The following is a 21501-nucleotide window of genomic DNA, read 5'->3' as shown; positions in this document are numbered from 1 at the left end:
CTGCCTCCCCCATTTGGACATTCCACAGCTGAAACAGTGCTGGGCCAGCCAATCCGATGAAAGGACCCCTCTTTCCTATGATTCCCGCGATCCTCCATCTGGGATGACTATTCCTTAGGCAGGCAAAACAACTTGGCAGGTGGGCCGTGGCACCAAGTGCCACATTTGAGTACCGAGAAGAAAAACAGAATAAGTGAGGGTTAGTATACAATTATAACTGTCATGTTACTTATGTTTAAGTGCTAATGACTAACAACAGAGATGCAGTCTGTACAGTTAATCAGCAGCTCTAGTCAGGATATGCTAAACTGAAGTAGTGAGTCTTCAGCCGGGATTTAAAAGCTGAGACCGAAGGGGCATCTCTTATAGTAGCAGGCAGACCATTCCACAGTTTAGGGGACCTGTAACTAAAAGCTCGACCTCCCACTGTTATTTTATTAATCCTTGGAATCATAAGCAGACTGGCATCTTGAGATCTTAATGTGTGCTCAGGTTTGTAAGTCATGATAAGTTCAGACAAGTAAGCCGGGCCTTGACCATTTAATGCTTTATATGTTAAAAGAATATTTTGAAATCTGCCCTAAACTTAACCGGGAGCCAGTGTAAGGATTTAAGAACTGGAGTTATGTGTTCGTATTTTCTTGTTCTTGTAATAATTCTCGCAGCCGCATTTTGGATTAACTGGAGGCTGTATAAAGAACAGTTTGAACATCCAGTGAACACCGCATCGCAGTAGTCAATCCTACTAGAGATAAATGCATGAATTAGTTTCTCAGAATCCTGTTTATTTAAAAAGCGCCTTAATTTCCTAACATTTTTAAGATGGAAGAAACATGTTTTGGACAACTTTGTAATATGCGCTTTAAATGACATGCTAGAGTCAAAGATAACTCCTAGATTGCGGGCTGATTCAGTAAAGTTGACTGGGATTCCCACTGAGTTAAATGATGACAAAATATTGTTATGATCAGCGTCATTCCCTCCAACAATTAACATCTCTGTTTTATCTGTATTTAAAGACAAGTAGTTCTCATTCATTCACTCCTTTAATTCGCTTACACAACTAATTAAAGACAACATCGGAGAAACTTCATCTGATTTAAATGAAAGGTATAACTGGGTGCCATCTGCATACGAGTGAAAATTAACATTATGTTTCCTAATGAGAGATCCCAGTGGAAGCATGTACAGTGAAAACAGTAAAGGTCCCAGTACTGAGCCCTGCGGGACACCATATTGAACTTCTGTGTATAATGATGGAGTACTGTCAGCACATTTCTGTACATATTGGAATCGATTTGATAAGTAAGAACTAAACCAAGCGAGCACGGTGCCTGTAAGCCCAACATCATTTTCTAGCCTGTGCAGTAAAATAGAATGGTTGATGGTGTCAAATGTTGCACTTAAGTCCAACAACATAATTACAGTGGAGTTTCCTTCATCAGAGGATATCAGAATGTCATTTACAACCTGTGTTAGTGCCGTTTCTGTACTATGACCAGTGCGAAAACCAGACTGGAATTTCTCAAATAAATTGTAATGCGTAAGGTGTGTCTGAAGCTGACTGGTGACTACTTTTTCTAGTATTTTAGAGAGAAACGGTAAATTTGAAATAGGCCTATAATTATTTAGTATGTGTGGGTCAAGGTCTGACTTTTTAAGTAATGGTTTAATGACTGACACTTTTAGTGCATCAGGTACTGTGCCATGCAATAATGAACTATTGATAATGTTTAGGATAGGTGCTGCAAGAACATCCATTGCACTTTTTACTAGTTTTGTTGGCACTGGATCTAGGGAACAAGTAGTGGGCTTCATTTTAGAAATTAAACTTAATACTTCCTGCTCAGTTACAGGATTAAAATTACTAAAGTGCTGAGTGCAATGTGAGACAGAGTCTGCTAAGCTAGTATTTGGTTTGTACTGTGATGCAGAGATCTGGGATCTTATATTTTTAATTTTCTCATTGAAGAAGTTCATAAAGTCTGTACTGCTAATATCTGTTGGTATTTTGCACTGTTGATCTGAATTTCCATTTGTTAATTTAGCCACTGTTCTAAACAGTACCCGAGGATTTTTATTATTGCTATCTATTAATGTAGAATAATATTCTGACCGAGCTTTAAAGAGGGCTTTTTTATATTTATTAACACTCTCTGTCCATGCAATTTGAAAGACATGTAGCTTTGTTGTTCTCCATCTGCACTCCAGTTTTCGACACTCTAATTTAAGAGCTCGAGTATTTTCATTGAACCAGGGAGAGTTTCTATGTGCTTTGATCACTTTTGTTTTAAGGAGAGCCACTGTGTCCAGAGCATCTCTCAAGGTCACATTATAATGTGATGTTAGCTGATCTAAATTGTTTTCCGTGTTTACATTTGATGTTAACTGATCTAAATGGTTTTCCACAATTACACTCGACTTACTCAAAGTATCTATAAATTTTGAAGCAGAATTACAATCTAGATGTCGCACTGTCTTTGTTTTAATCTGGGAATGTGTTGGCAAGGGCAGGACTAAATCAAATGTAATTAAGTAGTGATCAGAAATAACTTCATTTAATGGAGTAATAATTAAATTTTGAATTTTAACTTTGTAAGTTATAATTAAATCTAATGTGTGGTTATGATTATGATTTGGACCTTTGACATTCTGACAAAATCCTACTGAATTTAACAAATAAGTAAAACATTTGCTAAAAGTGTCAGTTTCCACATCAATGTGTACATTAAAATCCCCCATCAGTACTACGTGATCATAATTTATAGCCAAGTCAGATAAAAGGTTGTAAATTCAGACATGAACAATGAATACGGCCCTGGTGGTCTATAGACTAGCACTATAATTGTGTTGGAATCTGTTTTAATATTTAAAATGATGCCCACTCCTGGTACTTATCAAGTCAATGTCAGTCTGATTCCACATCCTTTTACTTTGTCAAGTCTGTGATCTTCTTCCAATAACCTCCACATCCTTTTTGGCATTCGTTTTGCATATATGAGGGACGTTCAAAAAGTTTCCGCACTTTTTTTCAAGACTCTTTATTAAGAATTTCAAAAGCAAATTACACCACTTTTGTACATAGTCACCTTCATTTGCGATGCAATTTTCCCAGCGTTGTACCAACTTCTTAATGCCCAATTACCAGTCCTCCCGCCTTCACTGTTTCTAACGAAAATATAAAAGTGCAGAAACTTTTTGAACGTCCCTCGTACATCTGAACCACGTTAGTCTGCTCCTCTGACCTTCTAAATTTGAAATGCTGCCCCTGCTTTCTTTCTAGTGTCCTTGTTTTTCTCACTGTCTCTCAGAAGTTTATTACACATCCACCTCAGCATTCTCATCTCTGGTTTTTCCAGCATCTGTTCATTCCATCTTTTAAATTTCCATGCTTCATATCCACACAGTATTGCAGGTTAAATCCTTTCTTTATAGACCTTGGACTTTATACTTTATGGAAATTTCTTGTCACACATCATAACAGCTTTTCCACCCAGCTTTGATTCTTCATCTTACATCCTCTTCTCATCCTTCCCTCGCTTTTACAATGGAGCTCAGGTATTTAAAAGCATCTACTTGTTTCTGTACAGTGCCAGATTTCTCCATAATGCTAATTTGTCGCTTTGTTTTATTTCCAAACATCACGTCTGTCTTCCCGACATGTAACTTGCAGTCCTTTTGTCTCAGGCCCACTCTGCCATCTAATGACAATTTCTTGCAATCTCTCCAACGTTTCTTCATTAGTAGCCGGGTCATCTGCCTAACAAGATATTTCAAGGAGCTCCTTTTTGTACATTTCAACGGATTGCATTGTTAATAGTATAAACAGCAAAGGTGCTTCAAAATGAGCTTTGGTGCACATAAACATTTTGTCAAATCACTTATTTAATCCTGCAAATTCTAATAACTGACCCATCATACATAGATTTGATCAAATGTCATTCCTCCCTCAAACTTTAGTTTCCCACCTCTTTTGGTATTCGATTGATAGCCTTTTCAAAATTAGCCATTGGCCAGTATCTTGCTCTGTTTCCAGTGACTATTTGTGTATCTACGGTATCTTTACATGGAAATATCATCTATTGTGCTCTTCTCTGGAGTGAAGCCATGCTCATTGGTATTATTCTGCACATGCTGTCAAATCCTTCTTTCAATTACTCGTTCATAGATCTTGAAAGCTACAGTACTTCCAGTACTTTTATTTATGCCATGATCTTTTTCAAATTAATCTTTTATGGCTTCATTTGCACTTCTTTGCAATGTTTTGCTGTCTTCTGAGTTAATATTTGTTGTAAGGAGTCACGCGTATACACATCGGGGACAGCTGAATGGCTTTAGTGGCTGTAATTCTGCCACTGCTCCAGGGGTTGGCGCTGCATCCTAAGGCCTCTTTTCTTGCTCCCTCTACAGAATGGATGATTGATGGCTATAACACCTGTGACATCACCCACCTGGATCCGCCTCTTCCTGCTGGAAGGACTAAAAACTGGAAGCTCCGCCTTCTTTGTCAGTTCTGTCCTGAAAAGACGTTTCCACAATTATTGTATGTTTTTTTTTTTACTTTAATTTGCAATTCAGTTAATATGGCCTGACCAGGCTGGTACCCTGAACTCTTCATCTTTGTCATCCCCTTTCTCTTACGAAGAAAATGAGCTGCTTTTCAATCATTTGTGGTGATGTCATCATTGTACCACTTTCTTCTACTGCAAGGAATGTTGGTGTTATTTTTGATCCCTTCCCTTCTTCTTCCACCCACATAAATCACTTTCTTACGTCCAAATCCCATGTTTCACTCATTTCTCTACTTTTCTAATGCTGAGAAACTTGTCAGTGCTTTTATTACATCCCACATCAATTACTGTAACTCCCTACTGGCAGGTGACCCATTTAATCTTTTATCACTCTGCTGCAAGAGTCCTTACACAAACCAGCAACAGCGAACACATAACAGCCTCCCTGGCTCTGTGTCTTATAGGACTGAATCTAAAATTCTTTTACAAATCCATAAAACACTAAATGGCATTGCACTGGACTCCATCAATAAGCTCCTCCACCATTAGGCTCTCACCAAGGTCCACAGATTCAGGCAATCTTGTGGTTCCCCAAACTAACCTGTGCTCTACGGATAGCAGACCGTTCAGTTCTATAGTACCCAAACTATGGAACAACCCATCCTAAATTGGCAAGATACAATAAAATACAATATAATTTATTTTTGTATAGCCCAAAATCACACAAGAAGTGCCGCAATGGGCTTTAACAGGCCCTGCCTCTTGACAGTCCCCCAGTCTTGACTCTTTAAGAAGACAAGGAAAAATCCTAGTAGGGAAAAAAATGGAAGAAACCTTGGGAAAGGCCGTTCAATGAGACCCCTTTCCAGGTAGGTTGGGCGTGTAGTTGGTGTCAAAAAGAAGGGGGGCCATACAATACAATACACAAAACAGAGCACAAGTAATCCTCAATATAATATAATAGTGCAATAGAAATATAACAAGTACAGAGCAGAATTCAACAGTAGATGATATCACATAATATGATTTGGATTTGTTCAGAGTCCTGGAGACCTCGGCCGTCAAGCTGCCTCCTCCTATTGGCTATTCCACAGCTGAGTCAGTGCTGGGCCAGCCAATCTGATTGAAGGACCCCTCTACCCAATGATTCCTGCTTTCTCCATCACAGATGACTTTACATTAGGCAGGCAAAACAACTTGGCAGGTGGGCCGTGGCACCAAGTGGCACACTTGAGAACTGAGAAGAGAAAAGGAATAGGTGAGGGTTAGTAACAAATTCTAACTATCATGTTACTTATGTTTTAGTGATAATAACTAACAACAGAGATGCAATATGTACAGTTAATCAGCAGCTCTAGTCAGGGTGTGCTAAACTGAAGTAGTGAGTCTTCAGCCGGGATCTGAAAACTGAGACTGAAGGGGCATCTCTTATAGTAGCAGGCAGACCATTCCACAGTTTAGGGGCCCTGTAACTAAAAGCTCGACCTCCCACCGTTATATTATTAACTCTTGGAATCATAAGCATACCGGCATCTTGAGATCTTAATGTGCGTTCTGGTTTGTAAGTCATGATAAGATTTTGAAATCTGGGAGCCTGTGTAAGGATTTAAGAACTGGAGTTATATGTTCATATTTTCTTGTTCTTGTAATAATTCTTGCAGCAGCATTTTGGATCAACTGACTCAATTCGTTCCCTTAAAAGGCATCTTAAGAATCGTGTGTTTAGAATGACATTTAACTTACCCTGACATTCTGAGCCTTTTCTCGGTTTACTGTGTCTTTTCCAGTGCTGAAGATCACAAATTATGTTATTTATTCAAGGTTTTCTTGTAGTTTTTTGTATTTTTTTTTATTTTATTTTTTTTTTATTCTGGTTTATTGTCTCATATTCTAATTCAAAGCTTTATTTATATTTTAGTTGTGTTTTATCCTGATATTACTTTGAAACCTGTGTTGTGTGTTTTATCTTTTTTGTTTCTGCTTTCTCCCAATTGTTCATTTTTCAATTCCTCTGAAGCACTTTGAGCATAGTAATTGTGCTACCTGAATAAAAGGTATTATTATTATTATGTTCATCCATTTTCTAAACCTATTTTATCCTGAGCGGGGTCACAGCACAGCTGGAGCCTATCCCAGCAATCATAAGGCACAAGGCAGGAACAATCACTGGTAGTGATGGCCTAGTCAATCTGCTGCTGATTGGCATGGGTTGATTTTCATCCCAAATGACCTGATTGGTGATCAGTAAATTACACCATCACAAAAATTATTTTTTTCACAGCCTGCTTTTCTAAGTTTTACAGTAATTTAGTTGTAGTGCCCCTGTACGCAAAGCTATACAGTACTTAAGAAATCGCTTGCTAAGCCTCCTGTAAACAGGAGACTGGTATCTTTGCAGCAAGAAGCCTCCACACTGGAGCTCCAAGTGGGTGGGGTTTCCTTACATAACAATTGTTGGCATTATTTGAGCCGGATAACTGTTCCACAACCCTAGATGTAGAGTTAGTCCACTTCTACAAGTACGTGAGGGTCCACATTAATGACAGGTTGGACCGGTCTCAGAACATAGAGGAGCTATTTAAGAAAGGGCAGAGCAGGCTCTTTATCTTTAGGAAGCTGCATTCCTGTAATATTGGGTGTGACACCATCAACAACTCTGTGATGACCAGTGTGGTTTTCTACACCATGGTGTGCTGGGCTGGTAACATCACTTCAAGAAAGGCCCATCAAGTCAACAGTTTAAATAAAAGGGCAGACTCAGTTATGGGACACACTCTGGACCCCCTGGAGGTTGTAGCAAAGGAGAGGATTAAAATAAAACTGAGTGCCATTATGAACAATGCTTCACATTGACAGACTAACACTGACGACTTTCATCTTACAAATTATTCTGCAGAAGTGTGTCAAGAAACTACAGGGGCTCCTGTATTCCAACAGCAGTACATCTGCATAATGCCGCACAGAGACTATCACAGTCCTGCGGTGGGTTGGCACCCTGCCCAGGATTGGTTCCCTGCCTTGTGCCCTGTGTTGGCTGGGATTGGCTCCAGCAGACCCCCGTGACCCTGTGTTCGGATTCAGCGGGTTGGAAAATGGATGGATGGATGGAGACTAACACAACCAAGTCAGAAGTTTTCTTTCTTTTTAATTTCCCGCTTTACAGTCATTCTGGTGTGTGTTCAGACCAAAGTGTGTATGTATATTTATTTATTTAATAATTTTTTACCTAAGTATGTGTTTATTTATTTAAAGTGCTTTCGTAAAAAGCCTAATTTCCCCCCGGGGACAAGTTGTATCTAATTTAATCTAATCTAGTCTAATCTAATCATAACAATAGTGTGACCAGGCAAAACTCTGAAGGTCTGCAGCTCAACTCCACCTACACGGAACGTCCATTGGATTAAACTCCACCCACTTGGACCGCCCATTGGAAACAGCCCCACCTACTTGGTCCGCCCATTGGAGTCAACTCCACCTACCTGGAGCTCAAGGGTGGAGGCTCTGGGATGCAGACATACACTATATACTTTGTAAACAGAGAGAGGACAGTCAGACTTTTGGGAAGAGTGATGGCAGGAGTGCTGAATTAAAGAAAGTGGAATCATGAACTGAGAAAAAGGAATCGGAGGAGTCGGGCTGTGCATGGAGAGGAATATCACAATGTGAGAAAAGAGAGGTATGTTTTTAGCAGAAATTAAAACAGAATTTCATTTTGTCCTTAAAATAAATACAGAGACACTTTGTTGGTGAGTAAGTTTGTGTTTAGCACAGTACCTCACATTTATAATCAGAGAATGAAAAGATAAAGGAGAATTTGTCCTCACGGATTAATAAACAGTAGGACTTTTAGCTTAATAGCCAAATTTCATTTTATGCTCAAACTCAGCCTTGTATCTTCTTCATAAACATTAGTACTGTGGGTTGTAACTGTGACAAGAATTTTTATTTTCTTTTATGGCATGGTATTATGGAAAAAAGTTCAGTACACATTTTATTAATTTAAAAATATGTTTTTAATTTATTTTAGTGTTTTTTTTATGATCACTGAACAATAGGCCTACAAGATTTTCATGTTGTTAATAAAAAATGAATTGGTGACACCTATTGTGCATGGCCTGCATTATAATTATAAAAATTATAATTATAAAAATACCAGTTGTATATTATAAAAATACCATTTTAGTGTTAAAGGTTTCTACATGACTGATTATGTAGGAAATTAGTATAAACAAATTAAAATGATAAAGAAAACATGCCGGACTTGCTATTGGATTCGGCCAATTCTAGTAACATGAAATCGGTAATCGGTATCGGCACTAATAAAACCTCATTAGAACGACCCTGGACCCCAGACAGGGTGCCAGTCCAGTTGATTGCAGGGTAAACACACACACAACAGCGGACAATTTATCACCCCCAATCCACCTAACCTGCATGTCTTTGAACTATGAGAGAAAATCTGGACTGCCGGAGGAAACCCACACATACAGGGAGAACATGCAAACACCACACAGGGCGGACCCGAGACCTGAACCCTGGCCTCCTTGTTCCGAAGTAGCAGTGATCCACTGTTATTATTCTAAATAACTATCCACCTTTTTTTTATTTCTCATGGATGTCAACATGTTGTACAGTTTTGTTGTAGCAGCTTCTAAGGCGTTGAAATGAGACATCAGGGGTCATGCTGAAAGTGTCTTTGGGGATCAAGGGTAGGATGTTGTACCGTGTTAGCCATTATGGATGTAGTGAGAAGTCAAGCAAAATGACACCCTTTATTGGCTAACTAAAAAGATTACAATATGCAAGCTTTCAAAGCAACTCAGGCCCCTTCTTCAGACAAAATGTCCCGAAGAAGGCCTGAGCTACCTCGAAATCTTGCATATTGTAATCTTTTTAGTTACATTTACATTTACATTTACATCATTTAGCAGACGCTCTTATCCAGAGCGACTTACAACAGTAAAGGGTGTCATTTTGCTTGACTTCTCATGGGATCAAGGGTAAAACTGTCAGCTCCATACACTTTCTGATGTCTTATATTGGATAACAAACTTTTTGTTTTTGTGCACATTCTTGTTTGATTTTCTGGTTTAATAGAATCCTTACTTTGTTCACTGACTATAATTTTTGTTTTCGACCATTGGTTTTCATTAAAGATTGGACCGACTTTCGGTTAAAGAATCTAGGTTTGGCATCCGATAACATTGTAATATGCTGGTGGTAAAATCTTTTGTAAAATTCCTAAATGCTGTATTTTAAGAAACCACCGTTCCATTTAAGTGTTATCACTCTGTTACTTTTTTTTTAATATCCTGTAGGAACTTTTCATTACTCTGAGTATTTAATGCAGCTATCCTAATCCTTCTTCTGCCAAGATCTCCTTTGTCAGAATCTGCATTAATCCACATTTTGGGCCTTTGAATGTCTGGGGCTCTTCCAGTTTCATTATGCTATTGTCTTCAGTCATCAGCCCATCAAAATATTCTTTCCATCTCTTCCTGATTTCTTTGTCTTTAATAAGTACTTTGTGATCTTTTACGACATAAACATTCTTCTTTCTTGTTTGTTTTTGATTCTGTCGTGGGCAATTTTAGAATTTCTGACCATGCTTCTTTTGTATTTAGCTCTTTATTTAGTTTGTTGACTTTGTTTCCTTTTGCTCTTTTTATGCTTACTCTAAAGGTGTGTGTTCTTTTTGTTTATCCTGTACCTTTGCATTTCACCACCATGTCTTTGGCGTTTGTTTGCAGCTGAAATATGAGCCTCTTCTCAATAATCTTCATTTTGTGGTCCTTTGAATTACCTCATTCTTATTTTTTGACTTTTCTAGCTGTTTGGGATCTCTTTATTTCTACAAATCCAATCAATAACAATGTGCTGTGTATTTAATACACCCTCACCTGGTATAACTGCAAGTCTTCTACCCTTGATATGCTTCACTGAAACAGAAAAGTAAAGGATCAGGAAATGAATAAGTCAAATTTGTAGTTATAACAAGCGGGAATCAAAAAAGAAGGTCAAAACTGAACCGAGCACCAATGCCAAAACTTCTTTTCAGGTTCCACATAAAGGAGACATGGCAGATAACACATAAAACTACTACATATAGATTAGATTAGATCAGATTGAACTTTATTTCTCCTCAGAAGTTCCTTAATTAAATAAATACATAAATAGATTGATAATAAATACGCACAGAGACACAATATGGTCTGAACACACACCAGAATTAATAAAAGAAAGGAAAGTTCTGACAGTTATATTTCTGTTGGTATAAAGGAGCCTCAGTAGTTTCCTGACACACATCTACCTAATAATTCATTGGCTGAAAGTCCTCAGTGTTGTTGTGTCAGAGAGAGGATGTGCAGCATTGTTCATAATGACACTCAGTTTTTGTTTTACTTCTCTCCTTCGCTATGACCTCTAGGGTGTACAGAGTGCACCCTATAACTGTGCTTAGCATTTTAATTTAACATTAAAAGATGCTGAAAAATTAGTTCACGCTTTTGTTTTCAGTCGGCTAGATCACTGTAACGCACTCCTCTCAGGAATACCCAAAAAAGACATAAATCGATTGCAACTAGAGCAGAATGCAGATGCTAGAATCCTAACTCCGAAACAAAAATCAAAGCACATCACCCCAGTTTTGATGTCACTACACTACATCTTATATTTCAGAATGTCTTACACCTTACACTCCAAATCATTATCTTAGATCTTGAAATGAGTGTCTGCTTAGAATTCCAAGAGCTAAACTTAAAAGAAGTGGTGAGGCGGCCTTCTGCTGTTATGCACCTAAAATCTGGAATAGTTTACCAATAGAAATTCACCAGCCTAATACAGTGGAGCACTTTAAAACACTGCTGAAAACACATTACTGTAACATGGCTTTCTCATAATTTCATCTTAGTTAAATCCTGATGCTCTGTATATTCAATTAATTATCACTATTATTCATGGTGGCTCCAAAATTCGTACTAACCCCTACTTTCTCTTCTCTTCTTTTTCCAGTTTTCTGTGGTGGTGATCTGCGCTACCACCACCTGATCAAAGCACACCGTGATGTCCTTACATTGATGGATTAAAGACCAGAAGTCCACATGACCGTCATCATCAAGTCCTTCCATGAGAACCCTGAATACCATGAGGACTGATTGAGGTCATTTATGTTAGGTAGAATGCCTAGAGGGGACTGGCCCCTGCAGATTTTATTTTTTTTCTCCAGCTGTCTGGAGTTTTTTTTTTTTTTTTCTGTCCTCCCTGGCCATCAGACCTTACCTTTATTCTATATTAATTAGTGTTCCCTAATTTTAATTATTTATTTTGTCTTTTTTCTCTTTATTCATCTTGTAAAGCACTTTGAGCTACATTGTTTGTATGAAAATGTGCTATAGAAATAAATGTTGTTGTTGTTAATTAACTTGTTGATTCACCGGGCCTCTCTTGAACTGATGTTACCAACCCAGCATACCACAGTATAGAACATTGTACTGGCCATCACATAGATGTAAAATTGCATAATAATTAATACTGTATATACTCGCGTATAAGTCGGGTCTTGAAAACCGAAAAATCGATCATAAAATCAGACCCCGACTTATACGCCCTGCCACTCACGTGCACATGGGAGGCAGCTAAAGGGTCTAAATAAGAGTAATTCCACGCCAGGCCAGGGGGTGGCGGAGTGCACTGACCTTTTTTCTCACTTTCCTGCAGACCATTCAAAGGAAATTCCGCCTGGCCCTAGTGATGCCACTTCTGGGGAAGAGCCCTTGACCGAAGAGACTTCCTGTTCCAGCCCTTTTGATGACATCATGTCCGGGTCTGAACCTATGGAATAGGACCCTTCCGCTTCCGCCCTCAATGACTTCACTTCCTTTTCTGGCCTTTAAAGCCGCCATATTTGACTAACATAGTCAGTTCTGTTTTGTACTCTGTTCTAAGCATATCAGTGCTAGCAATTTAAACATTTGCAGCCAGGGAATATTATACGGGTGGTTGCCCCAAACCTTTTTAAGACTCTTGTGTCTGCTTTTTCTGACAGCCTGTTCAAAAATGCGACACCTAATTTTTTTATTTTTTTTTTTTACATCTTCTTCCTTCCTCCAATCTCACATCAGTTTCCCAGATACATTGAATTTTGTTGAGGCAGTGCAGTTACCAATTTCTTTCACAACTTCAATGACTTTTAATTTAAAACCATCTTCATATTTTCTTCTGATCGAACGCTCCATCGTAGATAAGGGATGCTCTTACAATAAAGGTGTATGAGGATGTGAGATACAAAAAGCACAAAACAGTGCAAACGTTGCTTCGGAATAGTTTGGGTATTACCGTGTGGTCATGTAGGCACAATGCATAGATAAAAAAAGGCAGTGTTCTCCGTGGTTACTCTCTCAGGTGGGTGTTAGCATATCACAAGGGGGCTCTGCCCCCTGCTCGCTTCGCTCGCCTACCCCCGGCGTTGGGTATCCTGAAATACATTAGTCGAGCTCGCTCGTTTTGGAGCCGTGCCCGCTTTGCCCGCGGCATTTCAGACGCGTGTTGTAGGCGCCTGCGTTCATTGATTGTATCCATGCGGGCGCGTGCTTGTATATCCGTCAGTCAAGCTCATTCGTTTTGAACCCATGCCTGCTTTGCTTCCGCAGTTTTAGACGGGCGTTGTAGGTGCCTGCATTCATTGATCTTATCCAGGTGGGCTCGTGTTTGTATTGTTGAGCTGTATTGTGTTTGAATTTGGTGCAACGCGTTCAGCGGTTTGTACAATCCCAAGCAGCACATTATTCCTAACTTCACTCCGCAGTAGTGCCACTCACAATATGGCGGTGACGCCTGTGCCTTCACTCCGCAGTAGCGCCACTCACAATATGGCAGTGTGTGGACCTGTGGGGCCTCTGTAGCCTCTTCCGTTTGAATCTGGGCTGCAGCGCAGAATCCTCTTTTTTGCGTGGCTGTGCCGTTAGTTGTTAGCTATGGGCGCGTTGTTGCTTCATTTCTCATTCACGTCAGTTGAGCTCTTTCGTTTTTGGGCCGTGACTCCTTCATGCGCGGTGAATACGACTTCGTTTGCAGTTTATGAGACATACGCTGTATGCGCCTGCGCATTACGTCTCATGGTCCCATCGCCGTGTACCTGCGTCCATGCCATCCGGTTTACCATTCTCGGTTAGTAATATGGATAATCTCTTGGAAAACATTGTGAGTTTTCTGCATTCAACTTATAAGACTGACTTTATAAAATATAAAATTATGCGGTAAAATCAAGCCCTGACTTATCCTCGAGTATATATGGTAAATACTATAGAAATCTTAATATTACATAAACAGAACATAACAAAACCCAAAACGAAATTCACAAAGTAACATCTGAAATGCAATACACATATTTAATACACAAAGGACCTGTTTGAACCAGGGAAAAGACTCTGGCTGAATTGCAACAGGGAGCAATCCGGAATCTTGGACATAACAAGACATGTAGCATTGACTTTTCAAATAATTGTGAGAATCCTGGGAACCACACCCTCGGCAACATGTTGCCTGAGTTCATCAAGCATAACATCATTGAAATCTATAATTGTTCTAGAGACCAGATAATAGTAAAATGGTGTTACCACAATGTCCTCTGGAGTAAACAACAATTTGAGTCAGAGAAAACATTTGTCACGCGTATAAACTTCCATGTTTACTTAATCCACTGTAGTTTGAAAGAGTCATTGCTGTCACTCCATGGTTTTTCGAGGTTTGTGTGTGTTCATCACTTGTTGCCTCTAACATTGTTTAAGAGCAAATAGTAGTTATTTAAGCTCTTAAAACTTGAGAATTGCAACTTTTGATGCGTTTCCCATTTATTAAATTTCAAGTCTGGATCTCACACACAAATGTTTATTATTTAGCGTTACAAACCGTATTCCTTTCTGACTGTGTAACTCATCCTTAGGAAATCTTTGCCCCTTGCAACATCTTTACTGTATCAGATGGATTCGGATTTTAGGGAAATGTCTGAAGAATTATGTCAAGTTTTCCATTCCTCCTCCTACGTTTTCTGAGCACTCTAGCTGTAAATAATACCTGGTAATTTATTTGTTTAAGTAAAATGCTGTCTGGTCTGAATGAATTATTTGCTTTTAGTATATATGGCTCTGGATCATGTGAGTTATTTGTTTTAAGCTTTTAGTTGCATGACTTTCCATCTACTGTGATGTTTAGCTCATCTCCTCTTTCTTGTCTATCACTCTCTTATAAGCTTTGCTATCATCAAATTACTTATCGTACTTGGGAGAATAAGCTGGCTTTTGCTTTTATTTTTGTATAGATGCTAATTGATCTCTAAAAATATTAAGATATTGTTTTTGGTATTAGATGTCAAGGCATATATTCATTACATTGTTTTTAGAAGTTTTCACTATGTTAAAAATGAATTACTTTCTACTTGTGGCCCCATTTTTCTTTTTTTTGTTTTTTGTTGTGTCCATTACTAGGGAGTTGCTAGGCAAGTTCAACAGGAAGTGTGCGATGTTTGGCATCACAGTGTCGTAGGTATAAAGGTCAGCATTGGACACTTTCTATTTTATCCAAGTTTGGTGCTACAACCTAAAAAGCCTATCGATATCTTATGTATATTTTAATTTAAATTCTGGTTACAAACTTTATCCTGTTCCTTTGATCACTTCTTCTTTTGGCTGCTCCTGTCCTCATCATCTTGTTCTGTTACACTCATCACCTGCATGTCCTCTCTCACCACATCCATAAACCTTCTCTTATGCCTTCCTCTTTTCCTCTTCCCTGGCAGCTCTATCCTTAGCATCCTTCTCCCAATTTACCCAGCATCTCTCCTTTCTCATGTCCAAACCAACACAATCTCGCCTCTCTGACTTTGTCTCCCAACCGTCCAACTTGAGCTGACCCTCTAATGTCCTCATTTCTAATCCTGTTCATCCTCGTCACACCCAATGCAAATCTTAGCATCTTTAACTCGGCCACTTCCAGCTCTGTCTCCTGCATTCTGGTCAGTGCCAGCGTCTCCAACCCATATAACATAGCTGGTCTCACTACCATCCTGTAGACCTTCCCTTTCACTCTTGCTGATATCCGTCTGTCACAATCGAAAAATTTTACTGCTCAAAGGTTGATTTTTCATGGCTCGTGAGACGTAAAAGAGATTCTCAATCACATTTCATTTAAGAATCAACTTTGTCACAGATGTTTCTCCTAAAATTCCTTAGGAGAAACAGTTTCAGACAAAAAGGAGACATGAGATACAACTAAGGTGAAAGGAATCAAAATAGAAAATTTGGTTTTCATATTTTGTGAGATCTCTTTCTTGCCTTGTTTTAATCCCTTTTAAGACTTCATATTTTTTTACTTATTATTGAATTGGTGCCCTTATCTAAGGTGACTTCCAACATCTGAGCTACAGTTAGTTACATTTCTTTTGTTTTTCTAATTGGACCACAGGCAAGTGAAGTGACTTTCTCATGATCGCACAGTGGTGTCAGTAGTGGGATTTGAACACACTCTTTCTTTTAGAATGGCTGTGATGTAACTTTAGCACAGCAATCTAAGTTAGAGCAACTAATAACATTATTCAGAGCCAAGGAATACAGTTTAACAATCCTAGTTAAGTGATTTATTACCACAAACAGCTGTCCGTACATTTCACCAGATATTACAGGGCACGTAATGCAAATACTTTCAAATTGCAAACAAAAAATGTCAAGATACTACTTGGAAAATCTGAGCCCACTGTGCGACTTTGTTAAGTTTTCTGCCGAAAGGGAGACACTTGTGAAAGATATTGTCTCATGAGGAACATCTGAGAACAACGAGACACAAGAAAATGTCTCCATTTTAATTTTGTTCTGATCTCAATGTAGTTTTGTTGTCTAGGAGAAACCAAAAAAGATATTAAGAAAATCTCTTATTTTGATTTTTAATCCCATGATAGTCTTTGACTTATGTTTTGGCACTTTTTTTGTGTAAATTCTTCATTTTGACTCCTCTGTCTTTTTTGAATATTGACTACAATTTTTATCTGTCATTCAAGCCTCTCCCTCTCAATTCTTGCTGTCCCAGTTTACACTTCATCAAGTTTATTTTACCCTCTCCTGATTCCATTTCTTTCTCCATATTCCTGCTGCTTAGTGACAAGCCGAGTCACAGATCAATTCCAGTAGAAAGATTTTATAGCTATTCATAGAGACATAATAAAAAATAGAAATATTTATTGTATGAAAATACACTTACCTGGTGTATTTGTGTCCAAGGAAGGGACAATGTGGTGGTGACACAAAATCGTATAAGTGTTTGGTTTCGTCTTGTGCGAGTCCGGACCCAGAGGCTTACAAGTCATAAGCATGTCCTTGGGTTTAAATTATCCTTGTAACAAATGCTATGAGAAATCAAGAGTGCTTAAGTGTTTATTTATAAGCCGGAAAATGCATGTTGATAAAGTTATCACTTATCGTAGAGGTGAACGAGTGACAGATATGGGCACATTTGCGAAGTCGTGAAAACAGTGTAGGAAGATCTGGAGGATTTACACCTGGGGGGTATTTTTCGCACATGGATTACTCGTTTAGCCGGATGTAATTGTTGACGATTTGGCCTGATCCTGGATCTGTCAGTTTTTTTAAACTCTTGCTGGATGTGTTGTCATAGCAACACATCCTAATCCTCAAACCTGTTCGGAGCAGGTTTGTTCGATGTAAACAAGGATTAGCTCACACACTTAATCAGTGTCCGTGCATGGAATTCATTCAGTCATGGCTTCACTGTTCATGAATGAGTGACCAATTGATATCGGTACGCAAATTTTAAGAAGAGAATTTCATATAGAGAGGGGTTTGCACAATCGGCAAGATCCTTTATTGCTCCTGGAGGAAATTCTTTTCGAAAGATACCGCTTTAGCCGAGGGGGAATATTGTACCTGAAAGATTTATTAGGACCTTATATTCGAAGTTAAACTCGGCGAAGTTGGGCTCTCACAACCACACAGACAGTAGGCATTGCTTTGATGTTTTTTGCAAGTGGCACTTTTTTATATACTGTAGGCGATGCGGAAAATCTAACTAAAAGTGCAGTTTGCCAGGCAATTCGTAAAGTCTGTTTGGCTCTGAAATATTTCCTTTGGGTTTTAATAGTGTTTCCTGGACACCTGCGTGTGCAGACAATAAAAGAGGCGTTTCATGCCATTGCAGGTAGGTAATAAACAGGCTAAAACACCCACAGTTCCATAAAGAATCTCACAATCAGCCTAACATTCTCATTACCCAGGGTTTCCAAATGTGATTGGGGCACATGGGACTGATCAGAGTGGAGTTTGATCAAACATTATTTGAAAAATGTACCTCTCCTCCTGATGAATAATCAGACACAGTGTCTTCATCAAATATTTGACCTTTGTCAATATCTCGTTGGTCAGACACAGGTTCAAGGGATATGACATTCCCTGCAACTGACCCAAAAAAAAGAGAGCTATATGGAACCTACCTATGGCACACATTGAGGACAAATATATGCAATGACCATCCTTTACCTGAAATGAAGTGACCACTGCATCCTGCCACTGGTTCTGAGGAGGAGCTTCCCCCTGGAATGCCCTCAGAAACAGGGCGATGGGCATTTTGCTGGAGAGCCAACTCTTCTGCAGGTGTTAGGTCTGGACCGCATGGACCTCCACCTGTTTTTTGCTTGCCTGCCTTCTTATTAGCTTTAAAATTAATGTTTTTTACATTATATATGATTCTTTATGTCATTCTATTCTTTAAATTGTTATATACCAATATTTAGCAGTTTGAAGTATATTCTTGTACTTCACTTTAACCAGATCCCATGTTCTCCTTGTGCTCACGTTTGATCTGGAATTATCACATATTGAATAATAATTAATCTGACACATAGGAAATGAACCGCTGCTTTCAGTAAGTACAATGTACACTACTTAGCATTTAATTCGTCGGCCACTTTTTGCCAGCCATCTTTTCTAGTCTGGGCTGCTTTTGCAGTGTTACCCCTTGTGCATATTAAATCTTGAAATTCTTCATGTCCTTCGAATAAAAGGTCTTGCTCCGCTTGCGTGAGAAAAAAAAATGTGCCCGTTCTTTCGTCATTTTGTTACAGCCTATCAAAGACTTGCTGATCATGTTTTCTAGACTCGATATATATGGGCTTTTCAATCAGTGCGGGCGCGCGCATTCATCTCGTATGATTAGATCCAGCTCGACTAATCTACTACACGGCTGCATTTGAAAAACCAACTTATCCAGGATGAGTTTCACTGGCATTAACTCATCCAAGATGAGGCATCTGATCTCGGATGATTTAAGCGACGTACGAAAAATACCCCCCTGATCAGAGGATGACACACGTTTGACACCTCTTTGTCTTCTGTGATTGGTACTTGAATAAAGCCGTGGCCTATTATTACACTAAAGATCGTCTTTTGACAGGTCTTCTGACTACTTGGTCTTCTGAAATGCTGAGAGAGTGAAGCAGTAAGGCAAACAGTGCTTGTTTTGTACAGTATATAGTTTTATAAGCAAATTCACCTGCGTTTGTGATTCGGTGGAGGTGATCTGTGGTTTTGGAGGTGTATTATTTTTTGCTCTCTATTGTTTTGTGACTGATGTTTTTTCACTTCTTTATTGCACTCTGTCATCCTTCATGAACTGTGTTAGTAGAAGGAGGAAGACAAATCTAGTTGTTTCTTTTTATTACCTTTGATTTGGAGCCACTTTAATTATTGTTTATGGCACCTGCACTTTTTGATGATTTGTATTAATGTTCTTGCAGTGAATTGCACATATAATTTCAAGACATTATTTTCATAAGTAAATTTTGGCATAACTGGAATCAAATGTGGATCTCTGTTTCATAAGCATCAGTGTTGTCTGAGTCCCAATCTCCCATCAACTGGTCGCTGGGTTTTGACTCCATAAGAAAATTTTACTTCTCGAAGGTTGATGCTTACAAAGTTTAAAAGAGATTCTCATTTAGATTTCATTTAAGAATCAACCTTTTCACAGATGTTTCTCCTAAAATTCCTTAGGAGAAACACCTTTAGGTAAAAAGGAGACATGCGATTCAACGGAGGTAAAAGGAGTCAAATTTGATTTGAAAAGCTTGCTATATTTTGTGAGATCTTGTTCAAGATTTCATGTTCGTACTTATTATTGAACTGATGCCTTTATCCAAGTGACTTACAACATTTAAGATATGACTGGTTTTGTTTCTTTTGTTTTGCTAATTGGAGGACAGGCAAATGAAGCAAATTGCTTGTAGTCACACAGTGGTGTCAGCAGTGGGATTGGAATCCACAGCCTCATGATTTGAAGCCCAAAGTCTTAACTGTTATGCCGCACTGTCTTCTAGAATGAGTGTGATCTAACTAGATCACAGCAATACAAATGAAAGCAGCTAATAGTATTCTTCTGAAACAATGATTACAGTTTCATAATCAGAGTAAAGTGTTTTATTACTACCATTCACACATTTCACAGTATATTATTGAGCACACGACACAAATACTTCTAAATTGCAAGAAAAAATTGTCAAGACAGTACTTGGAAGATCTGAGCCATTATGTGACTTTACTAAGATCTCCGCTGAAACTCAAGAGGAGACACTCGTGAGGAGTTTTTTTTTTTTGAGGAGAAAAATCTGAGAAGCATGAGAGAAAAGACAATGTCTCCATATTGTTTCTTTCTGACCTCATTGTTATCTAGGAGAAACCAAAAAGATATTAAGGAGATCTCTGTTTTGATAATTTCATTCCTGATTCCATTTCTTTCTTCATACTCCTGCTGCCGATTGACAAGCCGAGTCACTGATCAATTTTAATAGAAAGATCGAAATCACGGTCAAAACACTACTTGGAAAATCTGAACCCGTTGTGTGACTTTACTGAGATCTCTGCTGAAACCCAAAATGGGACACGTGTGAGAATACCGGGGAATTTTGTCTCAAGAGAATATGCTGAGAAGAATGAGACATATTTCTTTCTTATCTCATTGTCATCTAACAGAAACCAAAAAAATATTAAGGAGACCTCTTTTTTGTTTATTTCATTCCTATGGGGGAGTCTTTGCAAGGGTGCAATTGCATGAGTCCTCAAAATCTTACTTGTAGGAAAATTGTACTGCTGAAACGTTGATCTGTGATGGCTCATGAGACTTAACAGAGATTCTCAATTACGTTTCATTTAAGAATCCACTTTGTCATGGATGTTTCTCTTAAAATTCCTCAGGAGATGTAGCTTTAGATAAAAAGGAGATCTGCGATTCAACTGAGGTAAAAGGAGTCGAAATTGAGAATTTGTCTTGAAAAGCACACAAGATCTCTTTCTAGTCTTGCTTGAAGCTGTATCAAGACATCATATTTTTTTACTTATTATTGAATGCATGCCTTTACCAAAGAGATCTTACAACATCTGTGATAAAATAATCTATATTTCTTTGTTTTTCTAACTGGAGCACAAACAGGTGAAGTGACTTTCGAGGGGTCACATGGTGTCAGTAGTGGGATCTGAATCGTCAACCACAGGGTTTGAAGTTTAAGGTCTTAACCACTACGCCACACGGCCGGCCTTTTCTTCAAGAATGCGTATGATCTAACTGGAGCCCAGCAATATAAATTAGAATAACTAATAGAATTAGTCAGAAATAGAATTATTCACAGAGCACAAACAGTTGTCCATACATTTCACAATATATTACTGAGCACACAATGCAAATACTTTCAGATTGCAAAAAAAAAAGAAATGTCAAGACATCAATTGGAAAATCTGAGCGCGCTGTGCGTCTTTGTTAAGTTCTCTGCCGAAAGGGACACACTTGTGGGGGATTTTGTCTCATGGGAAACATCTGACAGCAATGAGACAAAAGAAAATGTCTCCATTTAATTTTGTTCTGATCTCAATGTTGTCTTGGAGAAACCAAAAAAGATATTTAAGGAGATCTCTTTTTTGATTATTTCATTCCTACGGGGGAG

Source organism: Erpetoichthys calabaricus, chromosome 12 (genome assembly GCF_900747795.2).
Source record: "Erpetoichthys calabaricus chromosome 12, fErpCal1.3, whole genome shotgun sequence".
In the NCBI taxonomy this organism is placed as follows: Eukaryota; Metazoa; Chordata; class Cladistia; order Polypteriformes; family Polypteridae; genus Erpetoichthys; species Erpetoichthys calabaricus.
This window is presented reverse-complemented; position numbering follows the sequence as displayed.